Genomic DNA, 23,012 nt, shown 5'->3' on the forward strand with positions numbered 1-23,012 from the left:
CCGATTACATAACTCTTACGGACAGGATGGGGTGGTAGTTCACCGGACGACACTGTGTATATTGGGCAGCTCCTTTGATATCTCCTCCAAACATACTTTTATTGAATGACCCATTAAACGATGATACACACCTCGTTGAATATATCAAGGCACTAATTCATCTTTCATAAACTTTTTTTTGTCTTTGTGCTAAATATATCCACATATCAACGAAAATATGTAATACATGTATCCACAAAAATATATACATATACAGGCTAGGTATTTGCTAACAGCAACACCTGCATAACTGTTTATTCGCGCGTAGTGTGACAATGTATTTAAAAGTTGCTTTAGTGTCATAATATTCACTCAATCGCCTGTAAACATCGCACCGCATATAATGAAATAATTATTTCGAGATTTCGTTAGAATGTGAGATATTCAGCTAGACGTTATGCAATGAAAGACGAATCGTTTTTTTCCCCATTAAAATGCGCGCACATGTACCTGTATATTGCATATCTATTGTCACTTAATTTCCCAGTGTGATGTATTAACGAGACATAAACATGGGAAGTGAAAAAGAAACAAACTTAACTTTAATTCGTTGAAAAATAACGCCAATGAATTGGTGTACACGCGAATGAATTTGTATGATAAACTGTCAAAACGTTTTGAGAGATAAGGCCGGGTTCATTAAAGATCGTTGCAATTTGTAAAACTTCTGCAAAGGAAACATCCAACCAAAGGCCCTTTTAAAATAGCAATGTAATGATATAATACAAAGTGTGTTTCACATGATACAATATACTTTGTAAACAATTAGTTAATTCTTTAAAGGGACTGACGAAAACATGGGCGACATATTTTAATAACGCCAAAAAATAGTTGAATTAAGTTGAATCATGTGTCATGCTTATAATCCCTTAATGTATTTGCGAAACTAAAACTGTTGAGCAAAGGAAAATATGCTCGCCCATGGGCCAAACCTTTTTCTCGCCCATGGGCAAAATATTTTAATATCGCTATAAAATCGTTGAATTAAGTTAAAATGAGTTAAATTTTGTGTATGATACTTGATGGAATACAAGTTAAATATTTGCGAAACAAAAACATGAGTTTTGTGTGAAGGAAAATATTCTCGCCCATGGGCCAAACCTTTTAATCGCCCATGGGCGAAATATTTCAATATCGCTATAAAATCGTTGAATTAAGTTAAAATGAGTTACATTTTGTGTCATGATACGCGATAGTGATTCATAAACACGTGCTCATGCTATAGTCGACTCTGCTTTATGCAGAGATTTCTATTTGATATGGGAAAGGTTTTGTCGCTTTAATATTGCTCCAATTCAGCAAATTCAAACTTACACGTACTATTTTCTGAATTGTTTAATATAATGAAATAGTTATTTATCTATTGGCTGCCATATTTCAAGAAAAAGAAATATATCTGACCTGAAGTTTGAATTTGTAAAAAAGAAAAACATGCCACTTCAATCAAGGATAAACCAATAAAAGCAATCATAGATACACTAATACTAGTACTAGTACTAGATATACTAGTACTCTGTCACTATTTGTTCTTCCCTGTTAGGCATAATTGCTGTCCTCTGTTGAAACCATGATATCATAATCTGTATGATCATGTGCATTTCTGTCGTCGATGTCCGCATCCTTCACCATGTATGCATGTCCTCCAAGATAGGAAACAGGGAGTATGTTGTTTCCGTCATCATCCAATAATGATACATCAGCTCCTTCTCTCACAAGTAAGTTATACACTTCCCAGCATCCCGCGCCGACTGCCAACATCACGGGTGTCCTCCCGTACTTACCCCTACTGTTGATGTCTGCAACCTTCTGTGAGAGGACATACATCACCATGTCCACATGTCCTCCAAGACAGGCCACATGAAGGATATTGTCTCCGTCATCATCCACTAATGATACATCAGCTCCTTGTGTCACAAGTAAGTCAAACACTTGTCTGAATCCCTTCTCTGTTGCCTTCATCACGGGTGTCCTCCCGTACTGCCCCCTACTGTTGATGTCTGCAACCCTCTGTGAGAGGACATACTTAACCATGTCCACATGTCCTCCATGACAGGCCATATGAAGGATGTTGTTTCTGTCATCATCAACTGATGATACATCAGCTCCTTTTGTCACAAGTAAGTCAAACACTTGTCTGTGTCCCTTCTCTGCTGCTATCATCACGGGTGTGCACCCGTACTTTCCCCTACTGTTGATGTCTGCACTCTTCTGTGAGAGGACATACTTAACCATGTCAACATGTCCTCCAAGACAGGCCACATGAAGGATGTTGTTTCTATCATCATCCACTACTGATACATCAGCTCCTTGTGTCACAAGTAAGTCAAACACTTGTCTGTGTTCCCTCTCTGCTGCTATCATCACGAGTGTCCTCCCGTACTTTCCCCTACTGTTGATGTCTGCAACCTTCTGTGAGAGGACATACTTCACCATGTCCACATGTCCTCCAAGACAGGCCATATGAAGGATGTTGTTTCTGTTATCATCCACTAATGATACATCAGCTCCTTTAGTCACAAGTAAGTCAAACACTTGTCTGTGTCCCTTCTCTGTTGCCACCATCAGGGGTGTCCTCCCGTACTGCCCGCTACTGTTGATGTCTGCAATCTTCTGTGAGAGGACATACTTCACCATGTCCACATGTCCTCCAAGACAGGCCACATGAAGGATGTTGTTTCTGTCATTATCCACTAATGATACACCGGCTCCTTGTGTCACAAGTAAGTCAAACACTTTTCTGTGTCCATTCTCTGCTGCCACCATCAGGGGTGTCCTCCCGTACTGCCCCCTACTGTTAATGTCTGCAATCTTCTGTGAGAGGACATACTTCACCATGTCCACATGTCCTCCAAAACAGCCCACATGAAGGATGTTGTCTCCGTCATCATCCACTAATGATACATCAGCTCCTTGTGTCATAAGTAGGTCAAACACTTGTCTGTGTCCCTTCTCTGCTGCTATCATCACGGGTGTCCTCCCGTACTGCCCCCTACTGTTGATGTCTGCAACCTTCTTTGACAGGACATACTTAACCATGTCCACATGTACTCCAAGACAGGCCACATGAAGGATGTTGTTTCTGTTATCATCCACTAATGACACATCAGCTCCTTGTGTCACAAGTAAGTCAAACACTTGTCTGTGTCCCTTCTCTACTGCCACCATCAGGGGTGTCCACCCATACTTCCTCATACTGTTGATGTCTGCAACATTCTGTGAGAGGACATGCTTCACCATGTCCAGATGTCCTCCATGGCAGGACTTATGAAGGATGTTGTTTCTGTTATCATCCACTAATGATACATCAGCTCCTAGTGTCACAAGTAAGTCAAACACTTGTCTGTGTCCCTTCTCTGCTGCAATCATGACAGGTGCCATCCCGTACTGCCCCCTACTGTTGATGCCTGCAATCTTCTGTGAGAGGACATACTTCACCATGTCTACATGTCCTCCCAAACAGGCATAATGAAGGATGTTGTCTCCGTCATCATCCCCTAATGATACATCAGCTCCTTCTCCCACAAGTAAGTCAAACACTTGTCTGTGTCCCCACCCTGCTGCCATCATCACGGGTGTCCTTCCGTAGTTTCCCCTACTGTTGATGTCTGCAACCTTCTGTGAGAGGACATACTTCACTATGTCCACATGTCCCCCCAAACAGGCATAATGAAGGATGTTGTCTCCGTCATCATCCCCTAATGTTACATCAGCTCCTTCTCTCACCAGTAAGTCAAACACTTGTCTGTGTCCCTTCTCCACTGCCACCATCAGGGGTGTCCTCTCGTACTGCCCCCTACTGTTGATGTCTGCAACCTTCTGTGAAAGGACATACTTCACCATGTCCACATGTCCTCCAAAACAGCCAATATGAAGGATGTTGTTTCCGTCATCATTCACTAATGATAAATCAGCTCCTTTTTTCACAAGTAAGTCAAACACTTGTCTGTGTCCCATCTCTGTTGCCACCATCACGGGTGTTACTCCCCACTTTCCTCTACTGTTAGGGTCTACCAAACCCTTAGATAAGATGCGTCTAAGCCGGTCTAGGTCTCCCTTCTTGCAGGCATGATGGAGGGCTGTATCTGCACCTTGGGGGTTCTGTGTCACTATAAGAAAAGGATTAATATGTCAGAACAGGGAGTAAAAACTAAACTTAACAATATACCCAAACCCTAAAAATAGCATACCAAATACTCATGTATTTCATTTCAATCCACTCTCATGCCGCCACTCATACCATACACATATATGTTTACCACAAGTAAAGACCTCATCTCTAGCCGATGGAAAAAGTTTCTCTCAACTTGTAAGATCTTTAAGCGCCGATTAAAGACTCACATTTTCAAGCTCACCTTCATTGGCTGAACTGAAAGCTTTCTTGTTTGCTTCCAGGACACATAACGTGTGGAGTTATGGACCTTCTTAGTTATTATTATACATCAAATGTACGGATCTAGCAAATATGCCTTCACAGTTACCCTCAAAGTGAATAACATATCTCTCTCTATCTCTTTAGAGACGCTATCTCATGCCTTTCCACTGGCCGATCGTCTTAGCGATAATAAAGAAGCTGACATGCATACATTCTCTTCCTCATGTGTGGTGATTTGGTGGTATGTTATGTACTACATTCTTTCTCTGATAGTCACTTATGGACGGCGGTGTAGTCTTCTGACTTGAAGATCCTCCCTCCTGTGGATCAGATCCCCATGTATTCCAACAGTCCCGAGTCTCGCTTGCTCCTCACCATATACACTTACCTCCCTGTGCAACCTCAGTGCCCTACGCCCTTTTTCAAGTTACCCATGTACATCAGCTGCCCACATACGGAAAAGGTGCAATGTTACCCACGGACATTTACACTGGAGACCTGCTCCCATTATGGTGATTTGACCCCTGTTCCCGTCAACCTTTATAATGTAGATTACCCCCACTTTTCAAATGAAGCAAAATTGTACTTGATGATATTGAATGTCTGTTTAGTTATTTGTTTCCCAGCATTAACTTGAACTGGTTCAGCCAACTTCTGTGTAGCATTTGAGATCTGTTGTTCACCTTCATTTCCAACACACAGGACTGACGTAGGGTGGGTAACTTCATAGTCCGTGTTTCCTAGTTTTCATCCTACCTCCACCCTGGAGTTAAGTCCTCTCTTCCTACCCCAGTAACGTTCTACATGCCATATCAAAAGCCTATTTAGTATATGTCCCCTCATTATTAACACAAGGTCATAGTCCAGTATAGCCCTCTCATGTATTTCCAGTTTAGTCAGGGGCGGTCGGGTAGCCTAGTGGTTTAAGCGTTCGCTCGTCACGCCGAAGACCCGGGTTCGATTCCCGACATGGGTACAATGTGTGAAGCCCATTTCTGGTGTCCCCCGCCGTGATATTGCTGGAATATTGCTAAAAGCGGCGTAAAACCATACTCACTCACTCCAGTTTAGTCTAATAAGGGATTGCCTAAAAGTCGGGCCTGGGCCAGGCCAAGACGGACCAAAGTGTTATTGGCTAATTACTCCATTATCGACGACCATACCTACATATTATTGATGCAACAGACACACATGACATAAATGAACAATCATAAACCCAAACCGTGCACCACAATTGAGTAATTGCGAGTAAATCGCTTGAAAATCAGAAAGTTGAGCTGTGTGTAAGCGTCGCTGAGCTAGGTAACATGTTAAAGAGTAATCGGTAAACGAACTAGTATTTGAAACGTATCAAATACTTCTAGCAATCGTGATACAAATTTGCATTTGTCGGCACAGCGTTTACATTTATAAGGTATTACTACTTCTAAGTAACTACCACTTTATAATGTCACTGTTCATCGTATTTAAAGCAGACACGTCGGTTTAAGTAGAGCTCTTTTCCCCATAATATCAACAGTCTCACAACAGTTCGGTCCGACGTGGACCATAAATATAATCAAATGTGTTTACATGTATCGTCTAGGATTAATCTATCTATATACCATTTTATAGTGTCTCAGATCGCGCTATTTACAGAAAACACGGTGCTCAAAGTGAGGCCTTTTCCTTCTACATTCTCAACATTGTCTTCACCAAATGTGTTTACATCTACAGACGAGTATCATATCTACCTATATACCACTTTATAGTGTTTCAGATCGCGTCAGTCTATAGGTAGAAATCACTGCAAACACGAAAACGTCGTTCTTTTCCGTATATGGTCATTGGACGGAAAAGCGACTAAAAATTCATTTAAATTGATTAATTGGCGAGCGTCTAGAAAGTGTCCGGAAAAGGGTCGAGTTTTTCAAGCGTAAAATGGACGGAAAAGCGATGCTTTTTGCCCCGCCTTGTACAACTGTTAACGGCCAATGAGATGGCGCTGGTCCTCGGACGCACGTGATGCCCAAGGCTTCCGAAAGCATCAGGTTTCGTATTTCCGGCATGCCCTGCTCTAGCATCTGTCGCGCGCAGTGCAGCCAGATTTGCTGATAAGCCAGTTTTAGGATGTGTAACATGTTAAAGGAATTCAGACACGCGCCAAGAAGTCAAACCAAACCATGTTACCAAGTTTATTGCGATAACATATCCGTCCGCTATGCACAGTTACCTCTATCGGATAATGGGTTGTGTTTCATTTGGTTATAACAGTAACTATTTTTTTATGTGACGTTTACAAGAAATACGGCTTTCCCATTGGACGAGAGGTCGGTCACATGACGTTTTTCACGTGACTGTATTCTTGAAATGACATAAACACTGACCACTTCCACGTTCCTGGGGAAAACCCTTGGAATTCCCTGGTTCATGTACGAATTCATACAGAAGCGTTGTTTCTCGTCATTTAGACCCTTTAATTTTGAACTTAGCGTCTTAGCGTACTCTGGGATAGGTCAGAGTTTGATTGCATAGCCCGTTTAAGGATACCCTCGCTACAACCCATCCTAGAGGAAAAAAACGAAAAAAAACAAAACATCCAAACTATCGTAGTGACAATCTACAGCAATCTACGAGTTTACCTTATTATCTATTTGACACATCTTTACAATCACCTTTCAATGATCGGCCAATTGATCAGTGATGACAAAGGCTTGAAATAACCACAGGTTTATTAACAACATCGGAAATATCTCCCGTCACGTTTATCGTGTCGGACATTTTGACGTATTGTACTTGATGTAAATGTATTACGACGCTCTGTCATTGTGATTGACTTACTGAGGCAATTCTTTAACAGGTCTTCTCATCTACTGATGATATTGTTTGGAATACATTTCTTATAAACAGACTAAAAGGGATGTTCCTCGCTTTTGGGGGAACTATTTTATTCCGGGGCGGCCTATTAAAGCTAGTTGTAAGTGAAGGCACCATGCGTGTATATGATCTGTTATTATATGTGTTTAAATAACGGTTTTTGGCGTTAATACAATACACTGACGCAAGTATATTCTAATCAAATCAATTGGATAATTGAAGCAGCCTGGTTACCCGGGTATGCTGCGCTGGCGCTACACTGACCCAGGCAATGACTGCACAATGGCCGCCTCCACTAGACGAACAAACATGAATGCTCTTGCAATGTATATGTCACGAGAATAACGTCCGTTGTTACTTTTAGTGAAGGAAAACATTATTTAAGCTGTTTCGAGACTCGAAAGTGTTCGTCACATCGGTGAAATGTAAACAATGACACACACCACATTTTCCACAGTGATATGTGCGTTAATATTTCGTGTCAGCTCACTGTTATCACGAAATCGTATACATGATACGATCTTCATTTTGAAAATTTGCATTATGCCCCGTATTTTCCCATTGTGAAATGGTGGTTTAGCGGAATTATTGAACGCCCAGTATCCTTAACAATTGTGTTTAATGATAGGGTCTGTCATTGGTTACGATATTTGGCCTCTGGATTTTATTCACATGAAAATCCATTTATTTGACATTTGTTTTCTTATTACACAATGAAATTAATCATAAATATATCTGATAATAGGATGGGAGGGGGGGAGGAGGGGGGGGGGGGGGGGGGAGCTAACTGGTCTTGTTATTGTGTGGTATGAGCTGTGACGTAGAGCCAAGAGAATAATGTAAAACATGAGACCAACTCAAGTCTATAATGATTGGGAAAGTCTAGATTTCAACAGCTCTTGTCTAAAATTAAGAATTGTTCTGCTAGAATAACATCTAATCTCTGAAAGGAACATATTTGACAGTAAAAAAACAGTTATTAAATGATAGTTATAAAATATAATAAAAAGGAGCCGAGAGACCGTCTTCATTTTGCCAAATATTGGGCTGTATTGGACATATTTGTTTCGGGGTGTGTGTGACAGACAAACCTGGTGCTTTTAAGAATAAAGATAAGCAAGTACAGCTGTTGCATATATTCAAATATGTTCGTGATAACCCAACCTTGAAAAATATTGAAAGATGAGTGGTAACTATTTATGTCATTATTTCAAATTAGAATGATAACACATCAGAAAAGCATGGCACTTTAATATACGTATCTTGTTAACCCAATAGTTTTTTTTTAAGTAAGCGCAGCATGTATATCGAGAGAATAGGTTTGGTGCGTGACTTATTACTTTCAAAAAGTGTGCATATTCTGTTTATCGACAATAAATGACGATTCTTACGGATAAATACGATTTACTTCAGAACTAGTATATATTACTTAAGGTTAGGGGATAATGTAAAAACTATGTAATTAACGGAAATTTTGGCCGGGTTTAAAGGATTAGGGTCCTTGCTTGGGCTTTGGGTTGGACGTGTAGACGACATTTCCAGGTTTGACGTCTCAATGACCAAAATGATGTCTGATGCAATTCTCTGCCTTTTCGGGTGAACAATTTGCTTGCCTTTGCGGGTGCCACTAGTGGATCGGAATGAGCTCGCGTTTTTGCGAGCACCCAGTGTCATCATGTTTATGGTGAATCATGAAACACGCTCTTGGTCTTGTCGTAATCGTAATCGTGCAGTTGGCGCTACTTTTGGCAAGGGTTTCTTATGGTAATGGAAATGCTTATGTCGCTTTTGTTGACTGATAAACATGAAAAGATATAATGTTAGTGTATATGGTCATGTAATTAAGAAACAAACGACGAGGGGGAGTTGTTTATTTTACGATAATTATGTTAACAATTCCTGTGCTAAAAATATCTTCCACAATCTCCATACCTCTTTCTCTGTGTTTAATATGAAAACATAGTAACTTTTTTAATAATCTGAAGGAATAATAATGATAATAGCATAATGATATCATTATTTATGTTACTTATCCTCAACTGAAGTAGTCCGCAACACTGTACATTCAGTGATGAAGCCCATGAACATATTAACTTTGTAACATACATTAATGGAAATTAACAGTTGAAGTTAGCAAATGATATCATTCGGTCGAACGTCTATCAGCCAATACTACATTATTGAATTGTGAGTCTACGGTGATTTTTGGAAGGCTACTCTCATAAATGTAATGACGCATTTTAAGCCAGGGTTCTATACTCGCATTAATGTGCTGACTTATTATTGCGTTAATTTCATGATTTACAGCATTCATGAAGAACATTTCCCTTTGGACCAACAGTGGGAATTAATTATGACTATCGACTTGCTAAATATTTTAGATATTCATGTTAGCTCAAACGATCTATTGGTGTGATTTATTGTTATGGTATCCACAAAATGATTGGATTTTTTTTCTTCCGTTTTTGTTGAAATAAAACTGAATTTTATTTGCTGTTTACATATCAAAGTTTGCCAAATTGTTACAAAATGTTTGGCCACAGCAAGGCACCACAACATATTGTGCTAGGCACGGTACAACTGGAATTAGGGAAGGCCGTATTCCTCCTTGTGGGTGACCTGCTTGGCAATATTGGACGGGAAAACTGCAGGGGGTGAAGGCACAGTTGATGGTACAGACAGATAAGAGAGATCATTTTACAAATGTGAAACCTCATTCCGCAAAGGAAGAGGCGAAAGCTGAAACTTGGTGAGATTTACCGAACAAAGGCAGTTATTTCTAGTTTCTTACTGATATTCGATGATACATTTTATGAAACAATTAATGAATGTGTGTGCGTGTGCGTGTGTCTGTGTGTGTGTCTGTGTGTGTGTGTGTGTCTGTCTGTGTGTGTGTGTGTCTGTGTATGTGTGTCTGTGTGTCTGTCTCTGTGTGTGTGTGTCTGTGTGTGTGTGTCTGTGTGTGTGAAGAAGAAGCAGAAGAATTGTACAGCATAAAAATGGCTACGTAGTTCGAATAGATAGGCACACTATGTCCCCAAACCCCAAGTCTGCATGTATCAATACTCATACCTGCCACATCCTCAACCACTTAACTTACTTACACAATCATCTCACAACATGTTCGTCAACCCTCGTATCACAACGCATGCACGCACACACGCATGCACTCACACACACACATCACATTCTTCTTTCCCCACCATTATGTCTACGTCAGCCATCATGGGTCCATGCGCATGCTTACATACATAATCCATCCGCCCACCATTCCCCAACATTCATCGAACAATAATTATATCCGCCCCCATGTATCGGTATTCGTGCTTACATACAGTCACCCTCCACCATTCCCCTATATCCATCGCACTATAACTATGACTATAACCGTCTTCGTGCATCCGCACTCATGTTCACATTGCATTGCATGCATCGAATTACACGTTTAAAATATCGTAAATATTTTACAATATGTACATATTAAATATCAGCAAACAGAGATTATCATAACGCAATAGATTTCATTCGTCAAAACATCACAGAAAGAAGGACAGCCTGGAATTTTCCAATGGCATCAGAATGCACTAAGAAGTTCAAATGGTCAGGAGGTGAGAGTTGCGGAAGATTACGATAAACTTACAGATCTCCATTTCGAATATCTAAAGTATGAATAAAGATCACAGCTTGCTTTGACGTGTACTGCATTCCTGCAGACTTAGCAATGTCATCAGCTATAAAATTTATCTTTAAATGCTCAAGTTGACAAAGACCCAAATGTTTATAGGCATGATCATATTATATTCTAAGCAAATATCTCCACATTTAAAAACATAGCTAAATTGAGTCTTTGACGGGCATTAAGAAGTGATACACATAAGGAAAAATATATGAATGTCAACGTCTTTATTATGAGGAACACAACGTTTCGGTGTACATACTCACTCCTTCATCGGGTGAATAAATGCTATGAGGCAGAGAACATATATATGTACTTGTAAGAACAACAAAAGTAAAAGAAGGAAACGTAACAAGGAAAGCCAACAGATAATTAGCGCCGATTACCCCTGCCTCCCGTTTGCCCATTGTCCATTGCCCATTACCAATCATTCATAAGTTAAGTTTTGGCTTTAATTTGTCCATCAACGTCTATTATCTCAACCCTAAAAAATACGAGAATATGTAGTTTACTGAGAATGGGTTAGATCGCTGACTTGTGTGCTGGCGATTGAGTGCCTCAATCACAGTGTGGGCTCAAATCCCGGACGGGAATCAACCAAAAAAAGTACGAGAATCTGTACTTTACTAAGAAAGTGTTATCCCAGTTATAACATTTGTCATCAAGAAAGCACAATAAATATATTCGGCTTTGGATGGGTAATAATATCACAGACATTTACGGATATTGATGACGACTTGGAGGAGCTTCGTAACGCACGTCTCTCAATTCAGGGATTGGTAAATCAAAATTCATCCTCGGCGTGACGGTAGTTCGAGTTGGATAAGCATGTTAACTATGATCTTCTTAAGGTAAAGAATGCCGCGCGCATGAATGTATTAATGAGATTCCCAGGTACTTGGGGCCTTTTCGTCACCAGGAATACGCACCTTGGAGACTTAAATGGGGATAGAGTGTACACAATATACTACCTGGTAGATTGTGTGTCATCAAACCAGACAACGTTGGTCTTTGACTAATTGTGGCGTAAAACGCACTAATTCAGGGGGGTGGGGTTGGTTAGAGCGGGGTATAGATGATAGTTTTAGCAACAAGTAAGGTCATCTTGAGCGGGACGGTATTCGCAGATGGATTAGCATATGAACTTTGATTCTCAAATTGAGGATCCACAATGTTCGACCTGGCAGAAGTGTGTAATCAAACCTCACAGCATTGGTTTTGACTGACTGTGGCGTCAAAACAAAATCATCATTTACTTGAACTGAATGTTCATCTTGATTGTTATGTTTAGTCACGGAGCCGTGATCCAGTGTACAGGGTGTCATTACATAAATAATAAAGTAATAATAGGATTACCAGAAAATCAGGGTGTAACACCCAAGCCAATAAGCTTCGCTCAGGAACACCAGAGTAAGTCAGTACAAAATTGAAAACTGCCTCATAATTATGTATGACAGGCTTGTCGGGTATTGCTACATGTATATGTGAAAGTTATTAAAATGAAGAGCAAAACTGACGAAAGTTACCAATAAACGTGTATAAGAGTTATATCGTCACTGCAAAACTAATGAGTGTTTGTCGTTAGTATTAACATTCAAATACGTTATATCTGTATTAGCGATATTGTCTACGTTCCACCGGTGAGTAAGCCTAACCCTTACTATCTCGTAGTATAAATATTGAAAGAAATTTGTATTTTGGAAGACATCACGATACAGTTTGGATCGGTTTGGGTGGCAGCCTTGATAGCCATAGAATAGGTTCATCTCGGAATCTCCCATATCACTGGGGCTCCTCTTCAATTTAAATTGAATTACTTGTTTCTTTCAAAACTATACAGTTTTAGAGACTAAGCATTAGTCTGAATAGATATCACCAGTTTGGAATTGTACGATTCCGAACTTTCACGAGACTGTGTTTATGAATCATTGTCAAATAGTGGTGACATGAAATCTCGGAAACAAACCTTCTCATCAAAGACAACACATGAGGACTCTCGCTAAGTAATTATCACTTTATTACATTGTTAAATATATAAATTTGGATTCAGACTCAATTAATTGAGCAAACCTATACGTTTGTGGACATTTGAGATGTGCCTAGATATGCACGTTTCGTTTTATTATTTTGCAATCCATTTTTAGTATTACCAACCGGCCCGGCCCGGCCCGACTTTTCTTGGCCCGACTTTTAGGCAATCCCCTCCAATAGCTGATGTCTCCTCTCACCTCAGCCAGTGTTGTGCCACTTCCACTAGACATGTGCCATTAAAATTAATAAGTTGCGGTGTTGTTTGAAGGAAAGACAACATACCGCTCTCCAGGGAACAATAGGCATACTAATAATCTAAGAGCACACTCTAGTGCCATATGCACAGTAAGTATCACCATTCCGTATGTGCAGTAGTATGGTGGTATGTTACGCACTACACCTTTTCTCTGGTGGTCACTTATGGGTGGCCGGGTAGCCAAGTTGTTAAAGCTTGTTCTCGTCATGCTGAAGCCTCAGGTTTAATTCCCAAAGTGTCTACAATGTCCCCCATTTTGTAGTTCTTCTGTCGTTATACCGCTTGAATGGTGATACAAGCGGTGGTACATTAACCTTACACATTCACTAACCTTTCTGTTTAGGCGGTCTAAGATTGAGTACCATCTTGAGCTTATCTTTTATCTTTCCAAAATGGCCCACTTTATCCTGGTGACGTCTTGTACTACTGCCCCAGGATCCCAGACTGCTTGTTTCACTGTGGAAGCCGCTGTCCCCAGAAACAAGAGACATCCGGTCGAAGTACTCCAGCTCCTCTATTCTCTACGGATGCAAAAAGTGCAAAAGCAGGAGTAAATATAAATGTAAGAAAAGTAAAAAAGGGGGGAACATCTCTGTGGGAAAGAAGCCAAACATTTTTTTTACAAACAACACATTTTATGCAGAAGATCAAGCATGGCCAGTAAAAGATGTTTTCTGTAAAACCCGAGAACACCTGTTTTCCATCAGAGATTACTTTTTAAAACTAAGTTCTCAGGTCATACAAGAATTTCAAATGGTATCAAGATGTACAGTACACTATTCAATTTCATTTCTTTACAGGACCCTCATGTTTTCTTCGGGGTGGTTGGGTAGCCTAGTGGTTAAAGCGTTCGTTCGTCACGCCGAAGACCTGGGCTCGATTCCCGACATAGGTACATTGTGTGAAGCCCATTTCTGGTGTCCCCCGCCGTGATATATTGCTGGAATATTGCTAAAAGCGGCCTAAAACCGTACTCACTCACTCACTCACTCATGTTGCCTGCAAGGACCCTTAAAAGAAATTAGTAGGCTGCATTTTTCAGTATTTTGATTTTTTTCCAGTATTTATTGAAAACTGTTTGATCAATGTGTTCTGTGATTTCTTACCAAGTATAACGTTTTATTACTGCATCCCTGGGGTAGTGGATACAGTATCTGACTGGAGAGCGGAGGGCTGATGGTCCAGACCCCGCCGGCGTGCTACCAAATCACATAGAAAGATGACACTTGTTACCCTGCCTGGCGATTGGTATTGTATCGACACAAGAAAACCGGACACAAGTCGAGCCCAGTATGAGCGTCCACATACACATTCATTCACGTCGCTATGTGATTGAAATAATCTTGAACGTAACGTGAAACCCTATTTCACCACACTTCATCTTAACATTGTATTGCTGATCAACAGTTACCTTTTTCAGTTGAATGTTTTCTTCCCTAAGGCTGACGAGGGTACCTGAGAAAAAAAAATGTTATTCCGTGAAACATTACAGTCATATTCTAGCATGACAAAAAGAGATTCCTGCGTTTTGATTGGTCGTCCAGAAGTATCGAATATGTTAGACCATGATCGTTCTAATTGCCGCTTTACCACAACTGTAAATATGTATTAAGATTTTGGACTTCTTTCGCAAACTTACCATTTTGCTAATTTCAAATACTGATCCTATATCTTTATCTAAAATTGCTAAATAACCCTTTGCAGTTCCTTCATCCTACAACCCTGAAACAGGCTCCGCTAAATCACTAAATGTTCCTGAGTTTGTACTTTGTAAACGTGGGAATAGATGCTTTGAACATAAGTAACAATAACAGAAATAAATCAGTTTCTCTAAATGTTCCACAATATTTCAAATTTCAGAAACCATCATACCTTTCCCTTTACGACACCAACTCATTCAATTGTAGGAACGTGTTGCAAGACGTGGACTTCTAAAGTACACTCCACTATTATGATGGCATATAGTTCTACAGATTGGAAGTCTAAACAGTGTGACGCGTTAGGCTTGACCTCACAGTACTTGATAGAGTAGCGGCAATAGTCAAGTCATGTTGATAAGGAAGAGAATCTATATGGATGTCAACTTCTTTATTATGAGAAACACAACGTTTCGGAGTATATGCTTACTTCTTCATCCATAAATTCTCCATTCACCTAATGAAGGAGTAAGTATATACCCCGAAACGTTGACATCCATAAATGCTCTTCCTTATGATAAGTGTATCACTTCTAAATGCCTTTCAAAGATCCAAGTCATGTTGATGTTATTAAATTGATCAACGAGTCCAAGTACGATTCCGACAATATCATGAGCATGTGTCCATGAATCCCTATCAAATAGTGATGATAGCAAGTGTTCACGATAAGACTACCGTAACCTGCTTTACCGCTGGCCCCACGAAATCGCTCATGGCTCATTTCGGTATACAATAAGGTACCTAGCTACATTTCAGTGCCACTTGGCAACGGATGCAGTAGTTTCAGTTTGTCTCTGGGTATTTGACGTAATACAACCCAGCCCATTACTTGGGATTTAGAAGGAAGGTTAGATCTGGCCTATGCTGCTTCAGAGTATCTGAGTCTAACGTAAACTTTTTTCATCTACCGAAATTGTATTTTCCAGTCGTAAATACTGAATCCTAATTATGAGTGGTATGTGGTATATCTACAGTGACAAGTATATTCTGAACTTATTGAGATAATTTATTATCAAAACACTTATGATGGAAACGTTCGCACCTTGAAATGTGTCTGTGGAACATCCTGCTCCGTCAAGGCTTGGTTTGTTATCCTGCTCTTCAAGTCCTACCTGTGATGACAAAAATCCAAACTATTTGCATATATTTGGTAAAATTTATGTAACAAGTATTCGGAAGCAAGATGTGTTGAAGATACAGAGTGCGTTTCATTCATAGTATTTACATTTAAGGCTTGTTCGAGCTGCACATCTTCATCTGTCTATTAGTATTGCCTTACCGTGTTACTGTCATCACTGTGTCTTGCATGTGTGTCTCCTGAACCTGTAAATAATTGTAGAGTTCAATTAACGTCATGTGGCGCATCACTGATATCACTAGCCACTTACAGTTGCAGTTTAACCCGCTGGATGCCGAGTTATTTTTCTGTTGCACAGAGATGAAAAGATAAACGTTGAGCGAGAAGTGCGGTCGGGCAGCAATGCATCTATCTTTAACTATAAAATTAGTATATTACATTCCCTATCAGAGTGTGTACAATCATTGAAAATATAAGATTGATTGGAAAAACAGACTGATATTTTGTTGAGCGTGAAAACACAACAACATTTTGCCACTTTTAATCATACATCGATACAAGTACTGTGCTACAAAAAGTTTATTTGACAGCTTCATTTAAACTATAATCGAACAAAATACTGCCTAACATTTTAATGACCTTGTGATATTTAAATACATTCGTAAGGGTATTTATAACGTTATATATTCGATACAAAAGGCAACTTGTTGTGAATGAGGGGAATCAAGTTTTCATTATGGCGTCAAAACAAGGCAGAGCGGTATACACATGCGTGAAAAAAGGGGCACAACTCCGCTGTCCTGATGACAATTTGCTATGGATCACAAAACTGTATTGTCTTGTTCAGAGTAACCAAATTATTGCAACACAAATATCGATAGGATATCTTACACGTGCAGGTATCGTGACAAATCATAAAGTATGATATCGTACTACATAAACAATAGTGAGTGAGTGAGTATGGTTTTACGCCGCTTTTAGCAATATTCCAGCAATATCACGGCGGGGAACACCAGAAATGGTTTTCACACATTGTACCCATGTCAGGAATCGAACCCGGGTCTTCGGCGTGACGAGCGAACGCTTAACCACTAGGCTACCCGACCGCCCCACATAAACAATAAAGTGATAAAGAAATTGATGGCCCTAGCTAACATGATCACCGCATACACCCCATTGTGTCAGTGTGATTTGACTCATGTTGACCAATTATTAATGGCGTACAAGTCTCATCAAATGTCTTGAATTAATAAATCATATACTCAAGAGATTGTTTCAAAACAAACAAATGTACTTTTAATATCTAATATGTTGTTTTTTTCGGAAATGTTGGCTATCCGGCCCATAATTCACAAAAAGTCACAAACAATTTATTGATGAACGGTCCGCCTTTGTACATTCAGTGATTTATTATCAATATGCATTATCAGCAAATGCTATCAATTCATATAAAAGTGTTTTTCAATTTATTGATTTCTCACATTGATACCATAATTGTTATGCACCTGGCTTCCATGCATGTTAGTTATTACAAATTGTCATGATAAAACAATGACAATAAAGGGTCTTTTCACAAAGCTTAAATTCCTCAAAATATCCCACAAAAGACAGATCAACAAAAATGTTCTTCCTTTTTGATAACTATATTTAAACCCACATTGATACAACATAAACATAATCTTCCTTTCTACAAACTATTTTCCCATCGTCTAGACTCAATATGCAAATTAAGATTTCCACAACGGAATTTACATTTCTTACGGACTCTTGAAAAGGCGACTATGCTTGCCGTAAGTGGCGACTAACGGGATGGTCAGGCTCGCTGACTTGGTTGATGCATGTCATCGTATCCTACTTGCGTGGATCGATGCTCATGATGTCAATCACTGGATTGTCTGGCCCAGATTCGATTATTTACAGACCGCCGTCACATGGCTTGAATATTGCTGAGTGCGACGTTAAACAACAAACAAACAAACAAAACTGACTCTTAATATTTACTCGCTACTGTTCTGGTTGTAACACACATTTACACTGTTCATTAAAAAAATTATATTTACTTTCCCATATATAATACAAAGCCAATGTTGACTTGATACATCTTTCAATCGTTGAGCAAAAGAAACTAAACGTATTTGGGCCTTCCCGACGCCCTGATTTAACCAAACGAATCTATACCCATGTTCAAACTAAATATTTCTAACAAATCCTACCCTTATTTGACTTCAATATATTTTATCAAATTTTGGGGTACCCATGGCTTTGCATGGACAACAATTTTATCCAGTAGGATATGCAGTTTCATAACACAGAGTAGAAATAACGTGTAGATCTACCTTCCTATACCCTTTAAAACACATTACATGTTGATATCGTCAAACGTCTGAGGCGTAGATAACAATAGGTGTGATCATTCTATCAAACAAGAACATTGATATATTTACAATGAGCTTATAACGCTTAATACACCGTAATAGATGAAGAGTAACTTTCTAAGCGCATGATAAGTGTAGACAGTTTTTCACCCATCTTAGTGTACATGTAGTTGTGACATACATGTAGATACCAAGATTTATTACCGACGTGGTGAAGATACAGATGGTAAGATACTAAATCCGTACGTCACACGTGTATCGTACAAGGTTGACGTCGTTTTATTCGTTTTGATTGGATAACCGTGACCTCAGTCTCACCGGAACTACTTTTTGCATTCATTAAAAAATCACGAGACGTCTTTCTTTTTTACAACTAGGCAGAACGGAAGTAATCTCATGAAAGCGGGAGACATTAACACACACTTTATCAGACCAAACAATATTGCCTTCACATGCATCAAATTCGCTTTGCATTTTATATCATTTAACCACAGAGCAGCTACAGACATTGTAAAATCGAGCTATATCCATATGCAATGAACGACTACCGATAGATCGAGGGTTCCCTATGAGCGTGACGCACCCGACTACTTTCGCGACTTTCAATTGGATTGAACTTAGACGGTAAAGCCTGGTGAAATGAAGTCAGTTTAAACTACCTGGTCAGATATGTAGACTTACGTTGGATGCCCCGGTTGTGCCATCACTGCCCCCATTCGAAGCGTATTTTGTGACATGGCTTCCGAAGGTAACAGACACGACTGAACGATTACTTAAAGTGAACTGTTTCGATACAAATCATTCGAAAATTCCATGGAAGTGTGCCTGACTTCTGTTTTTTTGTTTGGCCCAAACATCACAAATGAGAAAATAACGTTCCCTATTATTTTCAAGCGCAAAACGCTGTGAGTAGATGACGGTCGTCTTTTCTAATTCCGATGGTGACCTTGCCCTTCGTTCGAAACTGTTACTGACATGTAAGCAGACATAAACGTCTTTGGCGAGCACTCTGATTTCCCTCTTCCAAAATGGTGACGACAGGATATAAATTCAGCTGGTAGATCAAGGAAATCGAACCATTTTGACTGCACAGCCGGGACCCCGTCGGTGCGAAGGACCGAGTGTTATTCCAAGATTCAAAGCACAGCGCTAAATGACTTTTAAATTTGTTCGACAGTTGTCATGCGCACCAACAACAATGCACTTGAATAACCATTAGTTGAATAAATCTTTAAATAAGATCTTGAGCGTTGATGCCATCATTTTTGCACAAACAGAAACAGCAGAAACATGTTGTTAATGCGTATGCATAGAAATATTAACAATGCCTATATATGGGCATCTATCAATATTCACGTGCGACCAGAGTTGCAATCGGTTTTAGTTTGGTCTGTCAACGAAAGAAAGTTTTTTTATATATTTACACTTAAATACATATTTTGACGTGTGTAATAAATAAAATATCACTCTCATTTTCTTTAGATACCATTTTTACGAAACTCGTGAACTTTCTATGGTATCTGACCGAGCGAAAACCACTCGTTTCGTAAAAAAGATATCTAACGAGAATGAGTGTAGTATTCTCTATGTATATTCAGATAGTGTTTCTTAAATATGTCCGTCACAGTTCCATTTTTCAGTTGTTTTAAATTGCCGAACACTTCTGGATATCACGATTAGCATTTTGTCTATTCACTTTCATGCTGTAATTATTGTAAAACGTACATAAAATATTAATTTGTTGATTTAATTTACACATGCTTTCGGCATCATTTTCCATGTCATCATAAGGTGGGGAAATCTTCCGGTATTACCAACATATATACCACTGCAGTCAGACTGTTTAATCCTTTTAATAAATATCATATCAATATTGGACGTTTGTGAATAACCTCCCTTTGTGTGGAATTATCAGGATAATCGTATAACCTTTGTCATTGACGTGAACGTCAGCATCAAAATCCACCCACCACTCTCAATGAACTTGGTGTTTCTCTTACTGATGAATGAAACAACATGAGTGGACCCAAGTTAACATTGGTTGACTCAACACAATCATTCCTCGAAGAATTCGTGCATGTCTGATCAACAGAAATAGTTTTACCCGTGTCGTTGGCTGCAAAAGGCAATTTTGAATTTGACCCCCGACCTCTTAAAGACCTAGTGCTTCACCATCTCAGTAAACCAGCTGTTTGAACCCATTATATCTGATCTCTTACTCCCCAGCAGGTATGATCAGATCATTTGCCATTTGCCAATACCACATACATCAGAAGATATTTCTTGATGATTCCCACTGCCCCTTATTTTGTTCTCATCGTACAACAATATTTACATATGTCATCACTTCTGGTGACCGACTTTTACTCAATGGCGTCATCACTGACATTAGTACGCGGGGTTTTCAGAGGAGGAATTTCGTTTATTCAGGAATCGCTTCAACATAAATGTATCATGTAAGTAATCAGAAACAATCTGGCAACCTGCATATTTTTTTTGCTTTCATTGAATAAGTTCGAGACGTCACGGTGTGAAACAAGCCAATAATCATTAACAAATACATATCCAGTATTAAAAAATATAATTATTTGTTTGTTTTGAAATATTCTCTCGAGTGTTTGATATATGTAAAAAGTGGTTCCTGAGAGATTCCAGTCTTGTCCAATTAAAATACACGATCAACCTCTGTACTTTTGTATCTATTCAAGACATTAACATTTACATTACATTGAACACAGTAACATCCCAGCTGGCGCTATTTTGGGTGGTTTTGTATGTGTAACATAACGATTGATCTTGTTATACTTCCAGTTGCAGTCAAACGACGTCTAAATGTTCATCGTAAGTGACAGCAACACCGACTACAATTCGTACAATTAGTGGCTAATGTCGACTTCCTGTTAGTAATTTCTTTTTTCGGTCAATGTTCGCGAAAGGTCGTTCTGACGTGACCTGTAATGGGATATCCTCAGCGGTTGCGAGAACTTTTATCCGATTTTAATGAGATTGTGGTAATCTAGGCATGTGAATAATCCTGTAATTAAAGCAGTAATTGTTTATTGTTAAGCAATTTTATCTCTGCAGCCGTTGAAATATGCAGCTACTCGCCGACTCGTCTCTCATCAAAACACGGGCTGTGTACTCGCGTGCAGATGACCACGGAGTACGCTGATCACTGTGTCGGATTAACGAGACTGATTAATAAGTGACTTCAGCAATTCGTTGCAAATTAGGCGTGTCCGAGTCGGAAGTCGAGACTGTCGGATTAATGGGTCTCCGCGAACGAATTTTCCCGAAAGAAGATATGGGGATATTTGTTTCGCTTCACATTGCCAAGAAATATACGCATGTCAACGCATAATGCACAATAAGTTTTGAACAATTTTGACGTATTTGTTTCTAAATGGGGAAAAGTTTAAGGTGGAAATAACACAACTCGTGGTTATTAATGAGGAACATATGAAATTGTAATCCCGATGATCGCAAAAGACTAGGCTAAAAACCTTTGATTAAGACACGATTGATATTTCCAAAATTAGAAACAAATACTTGTTTTAAATCCTCCACATATATGCAGGCAAACTCTTGGGTAATACCATTTCAGTAGGTAACACATACAAATGGGATTGCATACTATGAACGATGTATATACGCCTGTAAAACGGATGAACTACATGCATTGTATGATATTCTGTCAACTGTATAATCATTATATTTTGATCTAAAATCATATCATAGTGGGATTGATTGTGAATTGATTGGCTGTATATCTTTTCGGATCATACCAACTACATATATGATGAACAGGACTAAACATGAGCGGTGTCAAGAGCATCAAACAGAATAATGAGTTGGTGTCCAAAAAAGGTGTGTCCCAAATGCCTTTAAAAAAGCAAGTTTATCAAAATAAGTTAACTTGCCTGATTAATGTTCCCGCCTGCACGTTAATCAAACTGAGTTCACATGAAGCAACGTTCTTAGTCCCCGATCAGCAACTAACTACATGTACTCGATTTTAGAACATATTCACTATAGGATCGCACGAATATCTGATTTCGTTTTAAAGAATGACCAACAACGCCAATGTAATTAAAAAAAACCCAGCTGATCAATATTGTGAGCAACGATCAACACCCCCACCATTTTGTGGCCGCATGGGGGACATGAAGCAGGGTGGCATGATTCACAGGATTGACAATTGATTTCCCACCTGTATCCCTGGGGGGCATGATTCATAGGGTTGACAATTGATTTCCTACCTGTATCCCCGTGGGGCATGATTCATAGGATTGACAATTAACTTCCTACCTGTATTTGTGTCTTCTCCAACCATGCAGTATGTCATGACTTCCTGGTCAGACTGGTATGGGCTGGACCCGACTGAGGTGTCACTACTGCTGTCGAACATGGTGCTACTTTAGTATACCTGATGGTGCTACCTGGGCACAGCTGGGGGTACTACTTAAGTACAGCTGGTGGTGTTAGTTGAGTACAGCTGATGGTGGTACAGCTGGTGCTGCTACTTGAGTACATCTGATGGTTCTACTTGAGTACAGCTGTTGGTGCTACTTGAGTACAGCTGATGGTGCTGCTTGAGTACAGCTGTTGGCGCTGCTTGAGTGAAGCTGATGC

General features: G+C 39.5%; 1 pseudogene; it reads right to left on the reverse strand.

The window, feature by feature from the left end:
• Positions 1 to 1,575: 1,575 nt before the first annotated feature.
• LOC139473113 (ankyrin repeat domain-containing protein 50-like) lies at positions 1,576 to 22,788 on the reverse strand (annotated as a pseudogene).
• Between the last annotated feature and the right edge of the window lie 224 nt (positions 22,789 to 23,012).

The sequence above is a fragment of the Haliotis cracherodii genome, unplaced genomic scaffold, assembly GCF_022045235.1.
Source record: "Haliotis cracherodii isolate W230 unplaced genomic scaffold, xgHalCrac1.p SCAF_27, whole genome shotgun sequence".
Taxonomy (NCBI): Eukaryota; Metazoa; Mollusca; class Gastropoda; order Lepetellida; family Haliotidae; genus Haliotis; species Haliotis cracherodii.